Here is a 25,233-nt window from a genome sequence, read left to right as displayed (position 1 = left end):
ATGCAGATACAATTTCTCTTAATTATAGCAATAGATTGCAAATCCTTCCTTTTACATTTCAGAATTATCCAAAGCATGTTTTAAAGTGATATCAAATCTAACTTAAATCATGATTTAGTTTTGCAAAAAAAAAAAAAAAAAAAAAAAAAAAAATTCCTAGTCCTCAAAATAAATGCTTTTATTTATCTCGTTCATCATGCTCACAATGCGTATGTTACATTGTAACCTGGATTCGATGATAGATTCTTATAATGCACGTATAAAGATCACAGTGAAATTGACGGTAGGCATTTACAAAAGATTTACAAAAGAAAAAAAAATTGCCAATATTTATTATATGATTATCTGTACAATAACCAACCAGAAAACGATGTTCTTCCATTTGTATTGCTGATTATAACTCCTCGAGTAGCTGCCTGTGTTCTTATAAAAACATGGTCACCAGAATTCACGTCTGAAATAACTAAATTGCTACTACAATGGTATCCGCCAGGTTGACCTGTATTTAGACCTTCTTCATAAGTAGACCCTATAGCTTGGCCATTTACAGCAACCTCTAGACTGGCCCATGGAAAATTTTCACCTTCAATTACGCATAAGGAAAAGTGAAAAGCATAGATGCCAGAAACTGGTGTAATGAATATTCCATCGCTCTTGTTGTATCCATTGCCTCTATTTATATGCAAGACGTCATAAACAATGAGATGGTGCGCTGGTAAATTTGGAGCAGTTGGTTTTGATAGGTAACTGTAGAATGCCACGGCAGATACTGTATGTGTATCTTGGGGAACTAAAACGATAAAATTAACATGCATCAAACTAAGGTCTTTCCTCAGAGATATAATCAGCATACAAGCATTAGGCCTAGACTTAGCTCCCAATATCCTTGTTTTTAAGATTTTGAACTTACTAATTCTCGGAACTGGTTCAATTCTTCTACTAAGCGTCTCGTCATCGTTGTTAAATCCCTTGGGAATCGTCGAAGGTTCAGAAAATGTCTCCCTATCACCAACGGTTCGTTCTGAAAGATATTTACCAGTTTCTGTTTTGCATAGCGTTTCACATTTGTGTACACTTTCCCTTAGTCTTTTAAAGTCTTGTTTCAGTTCTTCGTTTTCGTTTCGTAGATCTTTGTTTTCTTTCAAAAGGCGAATATTTGATTCTTCAACCAATGACAGACGTTTCTCGATTTCTTCTTTCCACGTGATATCATCAAACCCTCTGGCGGAAGCTATTATAACGATTGTTAACAATAATATTCTATTCATCATTGCCAACATATTCTTAGCTGACCTCTTATGAGAGGTAACCATAGATAGCAGTACTTTACATTACGATTCGATTATATTCCTATTCAGATAAACTTTAACCTAACTTTAGATAACAGATGGACAAAAGAATTCTATCTTTATATTCAGAATATGTTTATATGTATAGATAAATTACTTTTAGAAAGAGAGGGTTGAATTTGCTGGAAAACATTTTCGTTTATCTTTGCAAACTCGTAGTTAATATATTTCTTCACTTAAAAACAGACCTATAAATAAATTTAACACACAAGTTGACTGTAAAAAAAACGTATGACAGGTTTTGAATCGGTTTATCACAATCCCTCTTAATCAAAAAATTTAAGTGACTGTTTTTCTGGAATCAATGACCTCTTTATTGTAAATTTTCAAAATGAAATAAACAGTATTTAAAAAAAAAATCCAAATACACTTAAGATACTCCAATTTTTTGATTATCTTTCTTCATGCATTTTCCCCTTTAAATTGGGGAATCTGTGAGCATCTCAAAAAATTGAAGATCCAGAATAACACCTTTTATTAAAGTTTACATGGGGATGCCATTAATTTTCATTTAATGGCATATATAAGAAGTTGCAAATAGAAGATGAGTACCATCATTATTATACATATAGAAAGAAGTGCCTTTGTTAAAATGCTATATGGGAAATATCTAAATGTGTCAAAAAGAAACGTAAAAGTAGGAGTCGCACCATGTAATAAAGATTCCTAAATAATTAGATAATAATATATAAAAAGTAGAATGAAAAAAAAACCTTTAATCATGCTCAAAAGTCCATTTATGTACAATTACATTTCAAAGGCAGAGCAAACACGAACGTTTTAGGACATCAGTGGTGGATTTACTTATTTACTAGGTGTCATGAAGGAGTAATCATCCCTTTTCAACCGCCATTGCTCCTTTTCATAATCAACCAAACCGAAAAATCCAGGGACAAATCATTGTTGAATCAATGGCATGGCAAGTTAGGAAAACCATCAGTCAGCATTCGACTTAATGTTAGATTGTGTATGCTGCAAAGTCATGACAGCATCCTGGAATTTGCTATTGTTGACTTTAAACGAGACAGACAGACATATATAACTAAGCGGACAATGGACGCCGTGTGACGGAAAATCAAAAAGCTTCCTGTTTTGAACTTTCAGTTTAGGTGGGCTCAAAATGACATCAAAATGACATCAAAATGTACAAAATAATTCTTAATTTCAATATCGCCAAAAATTTTTGCGAATTGAAACTGTTTAAAATGTCCAATGACTGTGTAAGAATGTGACTATTTACATTTAGTTTTAGATAGAATCTAAATCCTTCAGCAAGTCAAAAATTGAAACAAAAGAAAACATGAAGAAAGGAATGTAGAGGTGAGAAGAATTTATATAATTTACAATTCCTAGAAATCTGACTTTTACATGTGAAATTTTATTTTCTCCGGAAGAACACAATTCATGGATAGTCAATAAATGTTTATTTTTGAGTTAATTCTATTATGTGCAACAAGAACGTTGTCATATGTTTTTCCTAACGTTTTGCACTGTGTACATTGCGTCTAAATACTCTTTCTGCATATTAAAACAACACTTTTTGAAATGTTTTGTTTTTATTCAATATTACTTTAATTATAATATAAGGTATAAATATTAAAAATCACCAAATAATTCAATTCTCACTTCATGAGCAAATTTTTAACTGGGTATGTAATCTTTAAATTTTAATATTTAAACTGAGTATTTCTTGCAGTACATGTTCACAACTAACAAAGAAAACTTCAATAACAAAAGGATCCATACATAATAAGTTAAAAAATCAAACCATATGTTTTATTGTTTAAAAAAATACAGGGTTACTTGTAAAACAAATACTAAAATTTTGGATAAATATTTAAACTTTGCTTCATCGCAAAACATACAAAATAATGTTTCGTATTTTGAAACAATGCATATGGTTTTTATAAAAAAACATTAAGGAATTTATTTAGGATACTATTAATTTTTCTCTCTCCATTTCAAAATACACATGTATACATGATATATTCAAACGAAAGGATCGAAACGAAATGGAGAGAAGAGATATCACAGATGATTAAAACAACAAAAGGACTGTGAGCATTTGACTTCCAAAAGAAATATCGTTTTCATATGATAGACGGCACGCACAAAATTAAAGAGTTTTGGAAGGGAACACATTATGTGGATTTTTTCCAGTTCTTTGCGATAAATCGTTTCTAAATATTCACAAAATTTGACACAAGGAACTTTTCTCCTCTCCAAGAAACCCTTTGCCATTTCCTCTAAATCCGTGGTTATTCTCCGTTGTAAATTTCACCTTTGGGCTGTCACCGTTATGTATATCGGGGGAAGGTTTAGTGAAGTTAAACTGTCTGTCTCCCTGCGGTGAATAACTCCCCTGTTTCTCTACTCCCCTAAAGGGAGAAGTCACCATATCCAGAGAACCATTCCTCTTATCATGGGATGACAACTCTAGTGAATTGTTTTGTTCGTTTTGTTTGATAATATCTAGAGAGGCGTCTATAGACCGTTTCCTTGGAATATCATCAAATGAAATGGGAGAGTAGAGACTTCTATTGTCCAGTGAAGGGTATTTTTCATTTCCCATTTCGGGGTGTTCGTAACAGATTTTGGCGAATCGTTGTCGTTGGCATCTAAATAAAGCAACCAATAGGATTTCATACTTCCTTTTCCCTAAAAATGCAGAACAGTTATTAGTTTGTTTCTTTTCTGTTTAACACCCCTTTCGAGAATTTTTCATTCAAATTGAGACGCAAAGACTTGTCGATGGAAGGCTGCGAATTTTTGACCTTAACTTGGCACTCAGGGCCATTGAACATTGAGGGATATTTATCGTACCTGCACTTACTGCAACAAGGGATCTCAGTTTACATAGTCCCGTCTGAAGGACCAGTCTCCATGAAACAGCTATTAGTATCAAAACAGAGTAGTCATAACTCTTTACCTTAATGGGGATGGATCCACGTTCTTCCACTTTATATGGGTGGTCTTTGATGTGATCCCAGGTGGTTTGACTGATGTGGATCTTCATAGCCTTCAACAGAAACATCAATCATCGATCATAAGATATACTGAAAATTTAAAGTGGAAACAATTATATTTCTTCACTTATTGTTGACGTGGTTTTCTTTGGGCTAATTATACCTCTCCATTAGTCTCCATCCTTGATGCTGTGTTGACGGTGTCCCCAAACAAACAATACCGAGGCATCTTTATCCCCACCACCCCTGCAACCGTCGTCCCGCTGTGTATTCCTGGGAAAACACGGATCGACAATTAAGAAGGGGAAATAAATTTGCAATACAAAAAAATACAGGTGAAAAACAGAACTTATGATTCATTTTTAAAAATCTATATATAATTATATAAAATTTAAAATTTTTGAAACATTAAATTTTCGTTCTTTCAGTAATACGGTTTTGTTACTTTTGTTTATAAGTTCTCTGACAAGCGCAAGTTGTAATTATCCTTCTTGTTATATGAAACAAAACTTCCTCGTAAACTCGTAAAAGAAAATAAGTTTCAGATTCAGAATAAGCGCCTTTACCGACACGAATTCTCATGTGTCCCCCAGTGGAGGGATCGGACAGTTCCACCATTGAGGATATCATGTCTAGGGCCATGTTACAGATGTTAAGGGCGTGGTAGGGCGTTATCTCCGGGGCGCCGGACACGACCATATAGGCGTCACCAATTGTCTCCACCTAGTGTAAATAAAAGGTTTACCATACGTATCTTTGCCAATATATTTGAGTGCAAAATTTGTTAAAACTTATTGAAAGGCCTAAAACATCTCGTTCGTATTTTAAAATTGTGTATTAGACTCTACTAGTATGTAAAGGATGTTGTTTGTTAGGAATGTATTAGGTTTTTTATAAGCTAGTTTGTCTCTGAATTGTTTCCGGTCTAGCCTACTCTCACAAACGTGAGTCTGACGTCAGACTTTCAGAAGCTTGTTTAAATTGTACTGCATCCGATTACCATTTTTGAAACTTTATATAATATTTATTTTCATTTTCATCCATATTTTTTTTTATATTTACAAGTCTCTCTCTAGATGAAATCTTCAGTTCAATCTTTGACGATTACAAATATGTTTTGGAAAAAAATACTTTGTAAAATTCCCGAGTTAAAACTTGTGGAAAATCTGACACTGTCTTTGAAAAAGACTCACTACTAAACTCACCTTATAGACCCCGTGACGCTCGCTGAGTTGGTCGAACTTTGTGTACATGGCATTCAGCATGCATACAACCTCCATTGGTGAAATTTGACTGCAAATGGACGTGAAGCCGACCACATCACTGAACAGAATCGTTACATTGTCGAAAACCTGTGTAAAAATATGGCAATATTGTCATCTGCCATAATAGCATTTACATGTTTGTTTAATTTTATCTGTATCTCACAGTTTTCATATTAATCTCAAACACTAGAAGAAGAATTGTTAATAATATTTTCAAAAGGGCACAGGATTACTTTATTTTGACAAGGCATTAAGTAAACTTTCTTGGAGACACTTAATGTAAATAAAATGCAAATCGCTTTTCCAGTTGGAAAAAGATTTCATCAATGCCACTTAACAAAGCAGTCTATTTATTCGAAACCTTTTATTATTTACTTTCGTGCAAACGATTGAAAAAGACAACACTTAATATTTCAAAGAAAGCTAGAAGAGAACTTTTATGTGCATTTTGCACCCTTACATAACATAAAATAGTTTATGTAAGAGGAAAATCCGTTTAAGTCATTACTGTTTGCAATAACAGAATACACGCAACTGTGATTTACACGGTATCGTAAATAATAATAATAATAAAAAAAGTTTAAATTTTAGAGCTCTTTTGAGATCAGTCAATTATTCAAAATAGATACTGGGTAGTCCAATTATACCCAAGCATCTTTAAACCTTCCTTTCAAAAGAATTAAAGGACCTCTTCTTAAATGAGACTTTGTAGTTTACAGAATCCATGTGGACCCATTGACGTATTTTCACTTAAAATGTATGTTTCCCTGTTGGCGCAACCTGTTAGCTTTCCATTTTCAAAATGTAAAAATTCTTGTTAACTTTAATAATTAAGGCTCTCTCTGGTTTTATTGTGATCATTGGCAGCGGAAAAAAAGCTATAAATTCTATTTTGACTTGATGACATTGATATGTTTACACAGATTTTTTTGAACAGTGTTCTATTTTCAATCTATTTTAAGCTGCATTCTAGAGACCACTTTGTAATTTATATACTCTAGAGCGTTTCGTTTCGATCACCAGAAACTCATTCTCGCTGACACTTTTCATCTATTTATCAATGAAATATATGGAGATAACGAACAGTATTCAAGCTCAAAATTCCATTAAACAATTCAAAAATGGAGCAGAAACTACACAAACAAGCAAATTCAAGGAATTGTGGTCCCCCGCTTTCGGTGTCTTTGTGGGTGAGATGTCATTTTTTATGACATATTGTGCGTAATATGAACATCCTATCTTATGTCATTTATTTACAAATCATCACTGAACTCCAAGGTCAAGGTCAAAGGGTCAAAGTGTTTGAGTATTCAATGAAAGGTCTTCTCACAAGGATTACGTATGTAAAGTATGAAAACCATAGCCCTTACCATTCAAAAGTTATGGCCAAGGTTAAAGTTTTTTTGTAAGTACGAAATATTTCCAAGGTCAAAAGGTCAAGGTTGTTGGTATCCAATCAAAGGTCTTTTCACAAAGAAAACATATGTGAAATATGAAAGTCCTAGTATCTACCATTCAAATGTTATGGCCAGAGTAAAAGTTTGGAATTTTTGTGTAAAAGGGGTCAGACTCCAAGGTCAAGGTCAATATGTCAAAATTGGTGGTACCCAAAGAAAGGTCTTGCCACAAAGAATGCATATGTGAGAAATGAAAGTCCTGGCATTGGCAGTTCAAAAGTTGTGACCAAGGTCAAAGTTCTTGAAAAAAAATCTTACTCAAAGGTCAAGGTCAAAGTTCATGGTATCTAATGAAAGGTCCTCTTACAAGGATTACATATGTGAAGTATAAAAGCCCTAGCCCTTACTGTTCAAAAGTTATGGTCAAGGTTAAAGTTTTTTATAAGTACGGAAATCTCCATGGTCAAGGTCAAAAGGTCAAAGTTGTTGGTATCCAATGAAAGGTCTTGCCACAAAGAATATGTATGTGAAATATGAAAGTCCTAGTTTTTACCATTCAAAAGATATAGCCAAAGTAAAAGTAAGGATTTTTTGTGTAAAAGTGGGTCAAACTCCAAGGTCAAGGTCAAAAGGTCAAATTTGGTGGTTCCCAAAGAAAGGTCTTGTCACAAGGAATACACTTGTGAAATATGAGCTCAGCTAAATTAAAAGTTATGGGCAAGGTTAAAATTGGTGGTACCCAAAGAAAGGTCTTGCCACAAAGAATGCATATGTGAGAAATGAAAGTCCTGGCATTGGCAGTTCAAAAGTTGTGACCAAGGTCAAAGTTCTTGAAAAAAGATCTTACTCAAAGGTCAAGGTCAAAGTTCATGGTATCTAATGAAAGGTCCTCTTACAAGGATTACATATGTGAAGTATAAAAGCCCTAGCCCTTACTGTTCAAAAGTTATGGTCAAGGTTAAAGTTTTTTATAAGTACGGAAATCTCCATGGTCAAGGTCAAAAGGTCAAAGTTGTTGGTATCCAATGAAAGGTCTTGCCACAAAGAATATATATGTGAAATATGAAAGTCCTAGTTTCTACCATTCAAAAGATATGGCCAAAGTAAAAGTAAGGATTTTTTGTGTAAAAGTGGGTCAAACTCCAAGGTCAAGGTCAAAAGGTCAAATTTGGTGGTACCCAAAGAAAGGTCTTGTCACAAGGAATACACTTGTGAAATATGAGCTCAGCTAAATTAAAAGTTATGGGCAAGGTTAAAGTTTTTGTGACGGACTGACAGACGGACAGACTGACAGACTGACGGACAGACGAATGAGATTTAATGTCCCCTCGCTTTCGCGAAAGCGGGGAACAACTAACACTGTTGAAGGTAAGGTCCATGTAAAAATATCTTTCTCACTTTTGGCCAACATTGGCAAAGAAAGGGAGATTTCGGTTGAAGTACAGATACAAGATCGGATAATGTATGACTTTCCAAAACATAGAGAATGCACGTGTGATAAAAAAAAATCTACAAAAATTCTTTAAAATGATCATTCATTTGTAAAATAAGTTGAATTATCCAATGAAACATTTAGTAAATTTGCTCATTGTGGTCTTAGCTAAGAATCTCTTTCAGAAATTTATTTAAAGATCATTATTATCTTTTAAGATCTGAAGATGTCGCATGTCGCATTGTAGTTCAGATGCATACTTCTATATGAATTATTCATTTGTGTACATGTACAATGTAGGATTTATTTAAACTCCTGAATTTTCATAAGCCATGTCTTTACTCACCACTCGAAGCAAAGGACTCATCCTTAGTAGTATCATTTAAAAAATAATTTGACTAAAAGTTTGTATTCTAGGATGCAAAGCTGAGATGAATGTAAGACTGGCAATGTAAGCAAGAACTGAGAAAGGGGCCTACTCTAAAAATATTTACTCATTGATTCGTCGTGAAATTTCAGGTTTATAGAGAGATGTGTTCATGGATGCAGTGTTTTTTTTTTTTTTTTTTTACATATTCATTAATTTCTTAAAATTTAAAAAAATCTAGTGTCTCTTATTCTTTTTTGTAGAACCGAGCCCCAGATGTGTGTGTTTAAATCAGATTGGTCTTGGTGACAAGGCTTTCACAATCTTAATAACCCACATAGGTAAGATTTATAGATCCACGCTAACTAACAGATAACCAGGGAAAAACAATGACCATGATCTTGTACAGTGTACTATGAATATTTAAAGCTGGTCAAAAAAGGCATAATTTTTCCTATTTACGAGATGTCAAGACAAGAGGCCCATGGGCCACATTGCTCAACATAGCATTGTAGCTAGGTAAGAGTAGAAAATTGGTTTATTATGAAAAGTTTAAATCCAAAAGTAGTCCCATGACCAATCATAGCTTTGCTATTCTTGAGAAGATGATTTTTAAAGAATTTTCCTATACATTTCTTTGTAAAACTTTGATCGGACATTGTGTCCCCGCCCTACCCCCGGGAGTCACGATTTGAACAAACTTGAATCTACACTACCTGAGGATGCTTCCATATAAATATGAGCAATTATGGCATTGCAATTCTTGAGAAGAAGATTTTTATAGAATTTTCCTATATATTTCTATGTAAAACTTTGGTCAGCCATTGTGGCCCCCTACCCCGAGGGGTCACGATTTATACAAACTTGAATCTACACTACCTGTGGATGCTGCCATATAAATCTGATCAGCCATGGCTTTGTTATTCTTGAGAAGAAGATTTTTTAAAGAATTTTCCTATATATTTCTTTGTAAAACTTTGTTCGGCCATTGTGGCCCCGCCCTACCCCCAGGGGTCATGATTTGAACAAACTTGAATCTACACTACCTGAGGATGTTTCCCCACAAGTTTCATCTTTCCTGGCAGAGTGGTTCTTGAGAAGAAGGTTTTTAAATCATGCCACCAAATCTTCACTAATTCCCAATTATCTCCCCTTGAATGAGGGCGTGGCCTATCATTTGAACAAACTTAAATCCCCTTCAACCAAGGATGCTTTGTGGCAAGTTTGGTTGAAATTGGCCCAGCGATTCTTGAGAAGTCGAAAATGTGAAAAAGGTAACATACAGACGGACAGACAGACAGACAAAATGTCGGACAAAATGTGATCAGAAAAGCTCACTTCAGCCTTCAATTCAGGTGAGCTAAAAACAGTTCTTAATTACAATCATCGCCTGCAATATAGACCTTTGTGAGATTCTAATGATCTTTAAGGGCGAAGAAATCTTTTTTATCTTCTTTTTAATGATCAACTTTGATCCTTTTTTCAACCCTTTCATTTTATTATTAGACATTTCATACATTAAAATTCCTAGGATCGAAATAATAAACACTTTTGTAGAGAAGATATTTAGAAATGAATAAAAAAAACTTCCAGGCGACGATCATCTCATATTTATACTAAGAATGGTGTCCATGATAATTTTTTTCTAATCAGGATAATATATGTTTTACTAATAATTTTTTCCCGATCAAGAGGATGACAGGGGATGCTCCCTCCTCAATGGCACCTGATCCCTCCTCTTACTCTGCTCCAAAATGTGAGTTGTTTAATTGAATTTTGCGCTTGAATATTGATTGTTATCTCAATTTATTTCATTTCTTGCATGAGACAATGGCAGTTATGTGTTTTTATAAATATATTTATTTTTAGATTTCTGATTATTTTTAATTAGTATAAACTTTAACCTTTGCCACAAAAGTCTCCTCTTATTCACCTATGGCTTGTTTTCTTTACTTGCTTTTATCACATTTCTATCTCACCTAGCTTGCTTGAGTCAATCATATAAAAATAAATAATATATTTATGTTCAAGTAAAACAAAATAATGGTGAACGTCATATCTGCCACAACGTGGATTGATGTGTAAAGTTCTACATTTTTTCAGTTCATAGAGAGGTGTTAAAGAGGGATAAGAAAGACTCAAGTTATTCTTTCATTAGATAAAGCTAATCTTCTATTTCCCAAAAATATTTTAGAGTGTGTTGCATTCAAAAAATATAAAGTAAAGCAGAAGTCAATATTTAAAAAAAGATTGAATACTATCCTATTTTAATTTTAGGATAAAGCTTAACAGCACTAGGATACAAGTTGAAAATAATTCTCCGTCTTGACATTTAATTCCAAACATAAAATCAATGAGCTAATGCTTTTAAATTTTCAAAGCGTAATTAAACTTCACAGTCCATTGTCTTACCCTTCTTTTTGAAATTTAATTCTGATTTGTATTTTTATTGTTTTATTATTAATATAATACTCAACGACATTCACCTTAGTGATTTTGATAACTCATGTTTATTTTCTGCTTAGAAAACAGAATAATAAAATAACGACTGAGGTCGCTCGAAGGATCAAGATATCCTTATCTGAAGCTTAAATGTACACAATTAATTTTTGAATTAATGCTACAACTTTCTACACTATTTTAAACCATATTTTACGTCATTTTTAAAAAGAAACGTGTTGAAATTGCATTATGTAAAACTTTGATAATATTTCTCAAGCTTTTTTGCAAAGAATTTTTTTTTGGTACTTTAATACCTGACATGTCGTAATTGCAGGCTCGCCCCGCCTCAGTCGATCCGCCACTGGTTTTGGTATCATCTGGTAGAGGAGCGAGTCCGTTCTCTTCATCTCGGCGTCTAGTTTCTTCATACTCTCTTCTAGAATCTTGCTTTTCTGTTGTTCCTGTTGCAATAAATATGGACATTTCAATTTTTATAAGCAACAAACTGGCTTGATGTTAAAATTTACTCGCTGGTACATTTTGTTTAAGTAAACGAATCAGGGGGTCATTTTGATTAAGGAATATAAAGGAGGACTGTTTTTTTTGAAAATATGTTTATTTTGTGCAATACATGTAATTTCATTAATTATAAGGAAAAGATACCAAAGTAAGTTAACTTAACCTTATATATCAAAGTAGAAAACAAATGTACATAACTGCATTGCGACAAACGAAACGCGTTTGAATGTGATGGGTCTTTAATTCTATCAATGCACCAAGGCGTATGCTCAGTGATGGACATCGATAATAAAAAGTACACCATATTAATGATGATTCCTTTGATTTTTTTTTGTTTTACGTAAATAAACAATTAGACCCTCATTACATTCGCACTAAATTCTTTTCTGTACACCTGAAAATTACTAGTGTTTGTTTTGTGCATGTCGCCCAGTACATAATGCTCTTTAAAGCCTCCATGTGTGTCGGAAGATGATTCTTATGTTATTTAGGACCTTCCCTTTTAAGATGATCGCTTAAAAGTCTTTATATTCAATAACATTGACATCTACTTCTGAACACAAGTACTCTGAAGTTGATATTAAAAGGATGCTGAAGTTCCCCATTGATAATCTTTATGTAGTCTTTATGTAATAGAATCCCGATGGGTATGATTGTGCTTCTTTATTAGCCGATCTCTTTTTACATTTCTATTCAGCAGAATTTATTAAGAAATTTCTATATAAGAAGAGATTATTTGGCCTTCAACTGGACATTTAAATTTATCGACGATTTATAATCAGCTAACAAAAGTTACAAATACTTTCATTCATATGTCAATGAGATATATCCAGTAAAACTTAAAACGAAGGAAACATCAGAATCTGTCATATTTGTTTGTTTTAATGACTATGGACGGTAAGGCCAACCGACAACTAAATTGTATGATACACGACATAACTTCATCTTTTCCATCGTCAACTTTCCTTACTTATGTAGTAATATCCTGCTATCACCTCCATATGATGTCTACATCTTAACTTATTTCCTACCCACGGCCATGCTCCGATACGATTATTTTTTCAACCGAGACAGGCTTCTGATAAATAAGTGGATAAAATAGGGAATGTAATAATTTCGTAAATTCCATGGTCGTTATAATGACCTTGTAGGCAAATATAATCTATCGTTGGCCCGTATTTTGGTAGATGTTTTCTTATCAATCTTTAATTATAAGCTTTGCTTTTTATACTGAATTTGGTTACGGAACGTTACGTCTATCTATTCAAAACATAGAGTTTACAACAGTTGTTACAAATCAACAAAGGAATCTCTCTTCTCCTAGGCCCCTGATTCCATCTCTGGGATTTCTAGGGATCTTTGTTTTATGCCCTCCTCACAGATTTGAATTTTAGTTTCAAGATTTTTGCAATTGGTCAATGTTCGGTTTTTATACCATTGTTCACCAAAATGAAAACAAAATGTTCCTCAATAGTTTTTGTAGTTTTGTTACTGTATATTATATCTCATAGATTCCAATGAATAATTAAGCTTTATGTTTATCAAAAGTAGTTTTTTTTTACTTTTCCTGTCAAAGGCTTTGGCTGCTGTCTCACAACTCATCGTCTATTGAATTACGGAGACGAGATTTTGGGACAGCTCGATATGATATATAATAAAACACAAATAAAAACTTAATAAGGATAATACATGAAAGGAAAATAAGGTCTAAAATGCATGAGCTATTGTACATTTTTATTGCCAGTGGAATAAAGAATTAGCAATAATATCCCCAGTTTTCGAGTCTACTGCCAGCATGCAGGCGAAATGATATTGACGACTATGATATAGGATTCTCTTAAATGCAAATCCACTTCTTTACGACACCAAATAGTTTCCATAAAATGATACAAATAACAAAAGTGCAGACTCGGTCACAGGGTTCGATTGAGGATCGTCTTGCAGTGACTTAATTAGTTGCATATGAGCTATAGACGATGTCAGAATAAACTTTTTTTTGCTAAAAATAATAAAATTAGAATCACATTCCAAAATAGATAATTGTTATCTTTTCTCCTGAGAGATGAACTTTTCACACCTATTGTGCATGTATAGTGCAGCATCGTTAAAAATATACTTTATTTTCTTATTACAGGACCTGCCTTGGGATATTTTTGAACTTGTGTACTGAAAGAATCAGAGAGAGCAGAGGTACCCGATATAATCTTTAGGCAACTTCAAGCTTTTGTTCTTTGATGCCAGTTAATGAACTTTCTAAATGCGTTTGTGTTTACAAGAATATAATTACTGGTAATTGCTGTAATGTCAATGGTGCATTAGCAGCATGTACGGTAAGTCATTAACAAGGATTTCCCACAATCAAAGATACGATATTGGAAATTTCCCATCCGATAGTATTGCTTAATCATGGTCTTTACGATCCTACGTTGTTTTGTCAAAGACAATGCATGAAGCAATGTCAAGTAATTTCAGTGGGTAAATGAAGATGTATTCATTGAATAATTTCTCAATTTTCTAAAAATCCTGAACTAAGTACACTCCCTATAAGTGATTGTCAAGGAGAACAGAACAAATATGGCTACTTTAACGAGTTCCAGTTTATGAAGGCTCGCGTAAGTTCTTAAAGGATCACCCATCTGATATAACCAAATAAACCCCGATTTGCATAGATTTTAATTACGTCTGACCCGGTATCCTGAAACAAGTTTGGAAAAACCTCAGCGAAACGAGGACTGACTTAGAATTCAGCTGTCAAGCTGGAAGTCAATATTGTAACAAATGTCACAGTACTCCAAGACCTTATTCATAGTTGTACAGATAATGGTAATGTAACTCAACAATTTAAGCAGAATATCAAATGTTTGAATTGAAAAAAATGAGACATTGTGAATACAATCCAACAATACCAAAAGGAAAAAAAATTCAACTTTGCAAAAAAAAAAATTACTATGATGAACTTCAAATGTAAAATTAAAGACACAGAGAAAAAAATGAAGCATGGATTGTTAAACATTTTTGGCTTATTTTTAATAATACGAGGATTGTTCGAAAAGTTTGTGGACGATGCCAATCTTCGTTATATTACTCACTAGAAATTTAAAATAAGCACAATATAATATGTAAAAATATTGGTTTTGTTGATGTGTAAACTTTCATTCCATTGGTTTAAACAGAGATCAATATACTTCATTTTAAAATGTTTTGTACTCGCGGAGCACACAACACGGCAATGTAACGTCAAAACATAGCTTGAAGAATTTCTAAAAAATACTATCCCTATACATTTCACACAGTATCAATCAATATCCACTCATTTAAAAACCTTTTTCCAATACTGGACATTTTTTAACAATTGTTTCCGATGTTTAATTTCCTTTTCTTAGGGTTATAATTTGTTTTATTTCTTAACTCTGCTTTCACAGGATAAGCAACTCTGAAGCGCATATATCTTTCCTTACGTTCCAACTTTTTAAAGTTGCTGTTCAGATTTTTACAGTTAAACCGTTTCTTCGCAGAAATATCCTCATCGATACAGAGTCTCTGTCACTGAAATACTGCCTGTACTATTTGTCCACACGTGCACAACTCGATTGGGACATATTTTTTTCATTCCTCCAACATTTTAAGAGTTTATTCAGGATTTTCCCTGAGACGTTATGTGCGATGTTGGTGACTTTGACGTTACGCTTTCATAGTGTTACGGAAAAATTGACGTAATGCTTCCGATAGTGTTACTTGCTTGACTGATACCCTATCGCTATCTCTTTGTACTTGAAATACGAGTTTAAAAAGTCATGGGCTATTTGTAATTAAACTAATGAACATAAAGGGCACTTTGGATTTGTATATATATGATAAATTTTGTTAATTACTCGTAGCAGTCTTAAACACATTTTCATGTATTACGCTGAAGCAGAACGAATTTTACGCGTCAAGAACGTTCACTGGACAAATATGTTGAACCTCCTAAATGTTGCGTAAAATATTAATTAATGGAATAAATTTTTAAATCTGACATTCAATCTAACCGTTTAGAGTAGCACATTTTGAACATTCAATTATTCCTGTAGTCGATGGGGAAATCAATATAGTTTAACGACTCGAAAAAAGGCACTGTCTAATTTTTGCACGTCATTATAGACGCTGGACATTTCTGTTGAACTTGTAGTCCAATTACTAGCTTCAAAGCATGCAGTTTGATATCAACATCAATGAAATATTTCAAATCTATAGAAAAGGCAAATTATTTTGATATATTTTGTTTCTATAAAAAATTTCTTGGAAATGAGTCAATTTATTGTTTATATTCATATGCACGTTCTTAATGAAGAGCGTTACGGATTCTTCATCTGTAAAAACTATCGCTTTCCATTTCTTGTCAACATTTAATGCAAAATCGTTTATGAAGTCACAAATGACATGGATTGCTCTTGTTTTGTGAGGAAAATGAAAATTCTAGATTCACTTTTGAACGCTCTACACACGAAAAATCCCTGCTAAAAAATGTAACGCGTTACACGCTTAAAATACCTTTTATTTGCGTTTTAAAATTCAACTTTTTGCATACAAATTATTTAGATGTTATTTTATTACTTGAAACGGGTAGTTCTGTTGAAAATCTAGCCATTCATACCAAAATCATACATATCGCGAGTATATTTTTAAAATCACCGAAGAGTTTCATAGGTCAGATTCTAAAATTGTAAATAGCACCAACATCGCGCGTAGCGTAAATCACAAAATTGCATCGTTATCTGCTGCTCCGTGACGTTCTAAAAACGTCATCGTTTCTGTCGTTTTCAATGAGATCTACCTATCTTCTCAAGTTGATTTTTTTTCAAAGAAGCAAAATATTAAGCCATCATTTGGAATACGAATCGATGAAACAATTCTAAATTTAAACCTCTAGGTTGCTTTTCGTTTTTGCTCCATTATACAGAGAATATGACTAAAGACATTATTTAGTGTATTTTTTGTAACTTAATAAATTTTGACCTGTTCTGCGTCTCAATTATTGCATTTTTAAAATCTGGATAAGTTTTGAATAAATCGTGATATTTAAAAAAAAATTAAACAAATTATTTGAATTTATTGTTAAAATATTTCTTCTAAATTTGGATAACATATGACGTCAAATAAAAAAAATATGACAGAAGTCCACGAACTTTTCGAACAACTCTCGTAAATGATGCTTATATCAAATCAATTAAAAATAAAGATATTGAAGACTTTCAAAGATGTTTACATTTTTTCCATTACCGATTACCCATATAAATCCATACAGTTTTAAAAACATTTTATAAGCTAACACTGAAGAGTTTAAAATTAAAAAAACATAGGTAATCAGAGATTACAGAGCTCACCTCAACAAATGTTGTCTTTAAGTAAGGCAAAGTCACACAATTAACCAACAAAAAGTGTACATTCCAAAAATGAAAATATTTAAGCAATTTTGATCTGATACTTTGAACAGACCTACATAAAAAATTTAAACTATGTAATCAAAATCCAGAATCTGAAGCAAATTTGAGAGTTTTCATCTCTTGATGCAACGTTTGTGCAAGTTTGGTTTATACAATGTTATGTAAGCCTTATAGTTTTTTGGTATTAGACTTGCACCCATAACTTTTACCTGGTCTATTATCTGAAAAATGCATGTCGAATTCAGCATCCGAAGCAAGTCCATTAGTTTGCATCCTAAGATTTATAGTCCATGCAAGTTTGCTCATTATAGGGCTCATAGTTAATTGGAAATGAAACATGCATCAAAAACTAACATTTTTACTCATCCACAAAAAGTAGGTCAGATTCAGCATCTGAAGCAAGCCCAGTAGTATGCATCCTTATATGTATCATCCATGCAAGTTTGGTCATTAAAGAATCATAGATACTTAGAAATGAATCATGCATTAACTTTAACCTATTCACTCAACCGGAAAATGTAGGTCAGATTCAGCATCGGAAGCAAGCCTGGTAGTATGAATCCTTAGATGTATCATCCATGCAAGTTTGGTCAATATAGGGCTTATAGTTACTTGGAAATGAAACATGCACCAAAAACTTTAACCTGTTCACTCAACCGGAAAATGTAGGTCAGATTCAGCATCCGAAGCAAGCCCGATAGTATGCATCCTTAGATGTATCATCCATGCAAGTTTGGTCAACATAGGTCTTATAGTTACTTGGAAATGAAACCTGCACCAAAAACTTTAACCTGTTCACTCAACCAGAAAAGTAGGTCAGATTCAGCATCCGAAGCAAGCCCAATAGTATGCATCCTTAGATGTATCATCCATGCAAGTTTGGTCAACATAGGTCTTATAGTTACTTGGAAATGAAACCTGCACCAAAAACTTTAACCTGTTCACTCAACCAGAAAAGTAGGTCAGATTCAGCATCCGAAGCAAGCCCAATAGTATGCATCCTTAGATGTATCATCCATGCAAGTTTGGTCAACATAGGTCTTATAGTTACTTGGAAATGAAACCTGCACCAAAAACTTTAACCTGTTCACTCAACCGGAAAATGTAGGTCAGATTCAGCATCCGAAGCAAGCCCGATAGTATGCATCCTTAGATGTATCATCCATGCAAGTTTGGTCAACATAGGGCTTATAGTTACTTGGAAATGAAACCTACACCAAAAACTGCACCAAAAATGTTAACCTGCTCCAAAAACATTAACCTGGTCATTCCTTTGCTGAAATTGCAGCATCTGAAACTTTGAATGGTGCAATGAAACACACTAGAACCATCCTCCATGCATGTCTAATCCATATAGGACATAGAAGTAGTTAAAAAGAAAACTGCTCCAAAAAACTTAACCTGGGACGCCAACGCCGACACCGACACCGACGCCGACGCCGAGGGTATTACATAAGCTCCCCAACTTCGTTGAGGTGAGCTAAAAATGAAACGTTACAAACGGATATTAGATATATTCATTTAACATATATGGAAACATATGTTTACTTGTTATTTCATGATCTGTGGAAAGGTTTGTTTGATGAGTGTAAAATCTGTCCCAAATTTCATTTTTAATTATTAGGAGTAAGTTAATATAAAAATATCAAATTCCATTTTAAAGAAAATTGAAAAATGAGTGCTAACATTTGGGAAAATGTAAAGATGACCAAATATTATAAACTTCAGAATACTGCATTGGGATTGCATTTTAAGATGTCTCCCCCCACCCCCTTTGAACCCTTTTCCTACATTAAATATAACATTTCTTAAACAAAAAAAGAAACAAATACGTTTAAGATATTTTGTATCTTCAAACTGACCTGATCCAGAGCCAGTTTAAGTTCTGCTGACTGCTGGGTCCCCGCCAGTACCAGATCGCGACTGGAGTCGTGCATACTGAGATCATTGATATACAAGCCAGTCCTGAACATTGCATCAGGGTCTTCCAATCTAATAAAGACAGGATCAAAACTTATGTTAAAATTGAATGGGGCCATCTTTAAAATAATGTTCATTTCCCTCTCCCGACTCAAGGTAAAATATTTAGGTCGGTTGGTAGCTGGGCCCCCCCCCCTCCCCGAAATTTAGACAAATTTGTTGACTGAAATAGAAATATAAGGGATAAAAAATAAACTTCTTTTCTAGAAGATTTTTTTTAGATTTTGAATCGGTCCTTTCTATGCCATCCGATTGGGAGAGGGCAAACAAAAATAATTAAGATGGACCGGTTGATTGTTGATAATTTCATACGAGTAGAAAATTCTATATAAATTTAGCCAATACCATTTGATCTAATCAACTGACCCCATAAATTATCACCCCTGTCTATAAAACATAGAGTAAATTTAAGCATATTTGAAAATAATGCGTTTGATTGGATAGAGCTTCATTGACGTAACCTTACATGGGCGTGGCTAAGAATATAATGCACTCCCACTCCATCATGTACATCATCTGACCCTTCAGGTGAATGCAATGTCCGTCGTCTTCGTCTGAGGATTCCTTCTCTATACTGTCCTTTCTGGTCTCCTCTTGTTCTAAATAGTGAATCTTATTATTATGACTGCTCGATGTGATTAGGAAATGACACTAAAAGTTTTGATACCTTGATTTTTCATTAATGTGAGATTTTGAAAATTAAGTTGACACTCTTTTATCGTGGCATAACTTCTAACATAGTGTTCATGAATTTTCCATCTATGTTAAGATTTTGCTCTTTATTCGAGTACAATAATGAAAAAAATAGAAATCATACACTGTAGTTTTAAATTCTATAGTACCAATGATTTTACAGAAAATAAGGCTAATTTTCAATCAGGGTATTTTTGTCGCATGTCATTTATTTTTCCCATGAGTCTTGCAATATTTCTAAGTACCATAGATCACTTAATTTTTGCGACACCTTATTTTCGCAAGATAGTCATTGCTTCATTATAAGGGAGACAAAGATTTCACGAATTATGGTTATTGCTCTATATGATCCATAGTGATACTATTATACGCGAGAATAATATTTTCGCGAGCACTCTGTGTCGCGTAATCACGCTAAAATAAAGTTTAAATAAATAGTGATTTACTTTACTCATTATAAGTAGTATAAATCTGTCAAATGTGTATTTTCTGTATCGTCATCAATTAAAGAATTACAAACAATAATTTGCTTTTGTGTCAAATACAGTACAAACCAGACCCAACCTGACACCCAAGCAGTCCCAGAGAGCAGTCCCCGGGACTGCTGTGGGACTGCTTTAGCAGTCCCAGAAAGCAGTGCCCCGGACTGCTTTGTGTCAGGTTGGGTCTGGTTGCTCCCCCTTAAGTTTCTTCTAAGGAAAAAGTAAAAGTTTCTTGGGATATTACTAATATTGTAACCTTCTACCACAATAGAGGGTCCAAAAACTTCTACATGAGAAGAAAACACTTGCTGTTACTTTGACTCGACATTTCACTATATCGACAACGATTTATCAGTTAACAATGATCACTTCCAATTATATGTCGATTCGATATATCCCAGTGAACTTGAATTTAGAATTAAGAATAACTAAAGTTTGTTCTTCAATTTTTCTCAGTTTCAAGGAATCAGGACATCTCTGATTGACAATGATTCAGTACAATTCTGGGTCTGCAAAACAAGATTCAAGTTTCTTTAAAAAATCTCTGATACAGGAACATTTGAAATATGTAAGACGGTTATCCGGACAAATGGAGAACCTTCATGCATTTAGCTCAAAATTTGAGTTTTACTGCAGTCATTTTTCTTATAGAAGCCCAAAATCAAAGTAAATAGCAGACCTTTAATGTACAAAGATGAATGTACAATTGGTTTTTATATAAATAAAATCCTAAAAAGTGTAGGAAGAGTTATCTTGACAAATGCTCGACCCTTTATGCAAAATTTTGAAAATAGAAACTTTTTAAGCAGTTGTTATTTTTTTTAGAAACATAATCCAAATCCGCGCAAAATGAACACCTCTGATATACAATGATGACCGTACAATCGATCTTGAATTTTAAAAGAAAGCCACAGTGACTATCCTAATGGACGTTTGCGAAGAGCACTGACTTTTACTGTTGACGGCTTACTTTTACAAAAAGACAATGTACGGAAACTCTTTCACAAGGAAATATTTAGCTCAGCATTTAATTAAACGAAAACAAAGAGGTATTTCACAGCACATATAAGTTGCCCTTGACAAAAACGACAACCACCCTACACTCAACTCCCGGCCTTCACATGTAAATGCCCCTAACACCATACCTATGACCACTAGAAAGGTTTTCGTATCTACTGTCAATTCTGTACATCCGTACATGACACGGGTTTAAATGTCCAAGTAAACCGTCAACTGTTTAAGAGCTTCTAGAAAAAGTCCAATAGTGTAGGAAGACAAATGATGTTCCCAATATAATGCAGCATTCTGCCAATTTTTGCTAAGTTGAACTTCACGTATTTTTTGCATAAAAAATGAAAATCCTTATTCAAGTTCTGCTTTCAGGTTGATTAGATACATAACATCGGTAAATTATAAGTTTACTTCTAATTATTGCATACACTACACTTAAGCCATTAACATTTTTATTCAAGTATGTTCAGCAATATTCTTCCTTTGGTGTTGACCTTTTTGAATTCATATTACTATACTAAATTAAACCCTAATAAACATCACGAAGAATACGGAAAAAAACATAAATCTGTATTTTCATTATCTTGACTAAATTTCAGAGAACTTTCTCTTGCTGGAGGTAAATCATTAAGCTCGGATTAATATCTTGTGACAGTGTTATTAGATTATTCCATTATTAGTTTTCTGAAGTTTGAGCGCTTGATAAATTAAACGAATTATAGCTTATATAATTTCTTTCAAAATTGTTAATGGATGACGGAATAAGTTTTTAATAAACCGAGTTTAATAAGAAAACTAATGGGAATTTGATTATATTAATTCAAGACCAATAAGAGTTCTAAAATATCTCTTGACTAGACAGAATTTTCTATCAATGATTAAAGAAAAAGTCATCAATAAACTTGTATTCCCAACAGCTTTTCCATCAGCTTCAGAATTATTTTAAGTTTAATTTGACAATAAGATCAATCTTTTGGTTTTAATGATTCCTCTAGTTCTCTTATATATTTATTTTATAATGCAGTATCTGTATAAGTTCATCTGGAAATCTTGGTTTAATCAAAATATGCATCACAATGCATTTTTCTGGCATCCAGAAAAGGAAGTTTTAGATTTTTGGAAAAACTTCCTGATTCAAGCATTGCCTCGGTCTTGATGTGTTGCGTATATTTTTTTTAAGTAGAAACAAATAGCCTAGACAAGAACAAGACATTGATTAAAATAGGAAGTTGACTTAAAAAACTTCGTCCCCCATTTTGGTTCCATTTAGCTCCAGGGTAAGTCTTCACTTACTTTGAAAGCTTTAACATAAGTAAATATTGTTATGTCTTCACCTGGTTAGTGTTTCTTTGAGAAAAAAAATTAAAATTCGTCTTTTAATTTATTTATTATTAACTTTCCTTGATAGGAGATTTTACTGTTTATTTTTTTTAAAAATCTGAACCATCTCTTAAAAAAATATGGTTTGTGGCAAATTATTGGTTGATATTCTTCTATTGGAGCTTAAACAGTCAAATATGTGACGGACAGACACACAGGCAGCTCAGAAAGACATATGCCATATATTTTTCTTTCAGAAAAAAAAACGTGGGCGAGCTAAGCTCATAAGTTGCACCAAAAATTCTAATTCAGTTTTAAATTGTTAATGATGTTGATTTGAAACTAGTATGCTTGGCAAATAATATAAAAAATTGTGTTTCAGGAAAATTCTAATCACTTTAAAGATAATTGTATGCTCTTTTGAAGGGCTAATTGATTTATTTTGGCGGACGTTTAGTTAGCAAATAATATAAAGACGATTAACTAAGTAAACTATTACCTCAAGTTTAACAAAATAAGATTAAAATGCCCGGCAAAAGTGCAGAGGCTAAGTTATCGTTAAAAATTCATTATGCTAAAAATTGCGATAGTGTTATGTTATTTCTCCTTATGTTGTTATCAACAATAGAACAAGACATTAACTATCTTGTTTTCACTGAATTTAAAAATCAACAACAGTTCCCTTGTCACGAAGTGTCCCTATTTCAGGTTCATCAACACAGATATGAGAAAAAAAACATTCTTAGGATAATAGTAAATGTCTGTGATCCCTAAATAAAATATTTCGTAAAGAGATCATTTATATTACATTTTCGTAGAAAATTATGCTGATACCATTTGCCTTTCAATAAGAATTCAAAGATCTTTAATATGGAAATTCAATGGTATTTAGCAGATGTTAGTTAGAAAAACAAAAGGATATTGGACTTTGAAAAAGTAATATAACTTACCTGTCCCATTACTACTAAGTGTGTCGGAGCTGCTCATAGAGCGTTCTTTCTTTTCCTCTTTCGCGCCCTTTTTAAATGCCTCTCTCGCAATTTCTTCAAAAGGGCACCCTGATCTCTTGGGTGATTTGTGAGATTTCAATTCAAATACGTTGTTTGTATGTTCTAAAATCTACAATACAGTGAATTGTTGTTTCCAATATTAAGCAAAAGAATTATATATGTTGAAGAAATATTAAAATCAGACACAAGCAAATTAAAATCATTTCTTGCTATTGGTCTTGGCCTAAAGATACGCTACAGTTAAGGTGGTTTCACTGGGGTGGAGACTTATTTGTATGTCTCAATTTGATTCAAAGAACCTTTGGACATGTTAAATAAATTAGACTTAATTCCACCATGTTTAACATACCTTATCCCATTTAAAATCAATGAGTGGACGGGTCAATGTAAATAACGTATTAAGTTTTTGTCCTTTTGCTGAAGGGAAGACTGCCGCGATCCCTGAGCCAATTCCTTTGATTTCAAAACTCCTAGTGAAGACAATATGAAACGGAAAGAGATTAAAAAACATCACGCTGTTCAAAGGAAGAGTGTTCGAAGCGAATGCTTGCTGCTTCACTAATTCTTCTTTGTAAGCGTTATTTTCAAAATGTAACCTAAATACTACATGAGTAGTACTCTCCTGAATCTCTACACTGACTACATCGATGACAATTTCGATTTTGTAAAACAATTTTCCCACTTGTCGAATTTGTCCTTTCACATAGTGTATGAATCCCTTTCTCTTACTTCTGTAATGAAGTGTCAATCCGCTTGTACTTTCGTTTGTGCAAAAGAATGATGGCGGTTTCAGTTTTGGATAACTGAATCGTAAATATTCATGGAGATTGTCTAGTCCATTTAAGAAATCCCTCATGTTCCTACCGAGAACACTCAGAATTTTATCGTATCCATACTGACCAACAAAACTCACAAACGACACACCGAAGGCGTCCATTATATCATCTTCATTTATGTCCAAAACGAGAGAGCATGCGCGAGCTATGTCTGGTATGATTGTTTCTGAGTACCTCTTATGGGTGGAAAACGCCATCGTTTCCACGCAGGCCATTTGTTGAATTCTCTCCCAGGCATCTTCACCATACGTTTCTTTAATGTAATTTTCAACCGATTCTAGCAGTAACCCGTACATCTTTTTGGAAGACTTCACGTGACCAAACGCCTCATCTGTGTTTCCTTCGGGACTATCCTCATTTCTGAAATTTTTTTTATAAATATAAAAGGATGCTTGTGATAATTATGATAAAGATGATTTTTTCAAAGTAGAAAAAGTTTTTGAAAATTTTAGATGTAAAAATAATTTGATGATCACTTTTAAAAAACCTTACATTTGAATATTAAAGCATATTCTCATGAAATACCTTAAAATACTTACGAATCAGACGATATTGGACTAAACCTATTCATTTTCGACTTAAAATGACTGAGATTTATAGGAAAAACTTTCTATATCCAAAAACATGTTCACAAAAATTCTTAGCCCAACCGTTTCCATTTTATTTTATTTTACAATCAATTATAAATGCTTTTGCATACGTTACAATGGAAGCAGGTCTCTTGGAGACAGCTGATTCTAT

General features: G+C 33.3%; 1 pseudogene; it reads right to left on the bottom strand.

The window, feature by feature from the left end:
• Positions 1–3,258: 3,258 nt before the first annotated feature.
• Positions 3,259–24,846, bottom strand: LOC134233911 (soluble guanylate cyclase 88E-like; annotated as a pseudogene).
• Between the last annotated feature and the right edge of the window lie 387 nt (positions 24,847–25,233).

This window comes from Saccostrea cucullata, unplaced genomic scaffold, assembly GCF_032062105.1.
Source record: "Saccostrea cucullata isolate Sc308-1 unplaced genomic scaffold, CSIRO_AGI_Scuc_v1 ctg4032, whole genome shotgun sequence".
NCBI classification, from domain to species: domain Eukaryota; kingdom Metazoa; phylum Mollusca; class Bivalvia; order Ostreida; family Ostreidae; genus Saccostrea; species Saccostrea cuccullata.
The sequence above is the reverse complement of the archived record's forward strand: the minus strand, read 5'-3'. Positions and strand labels throughout refer to the sequence as shown.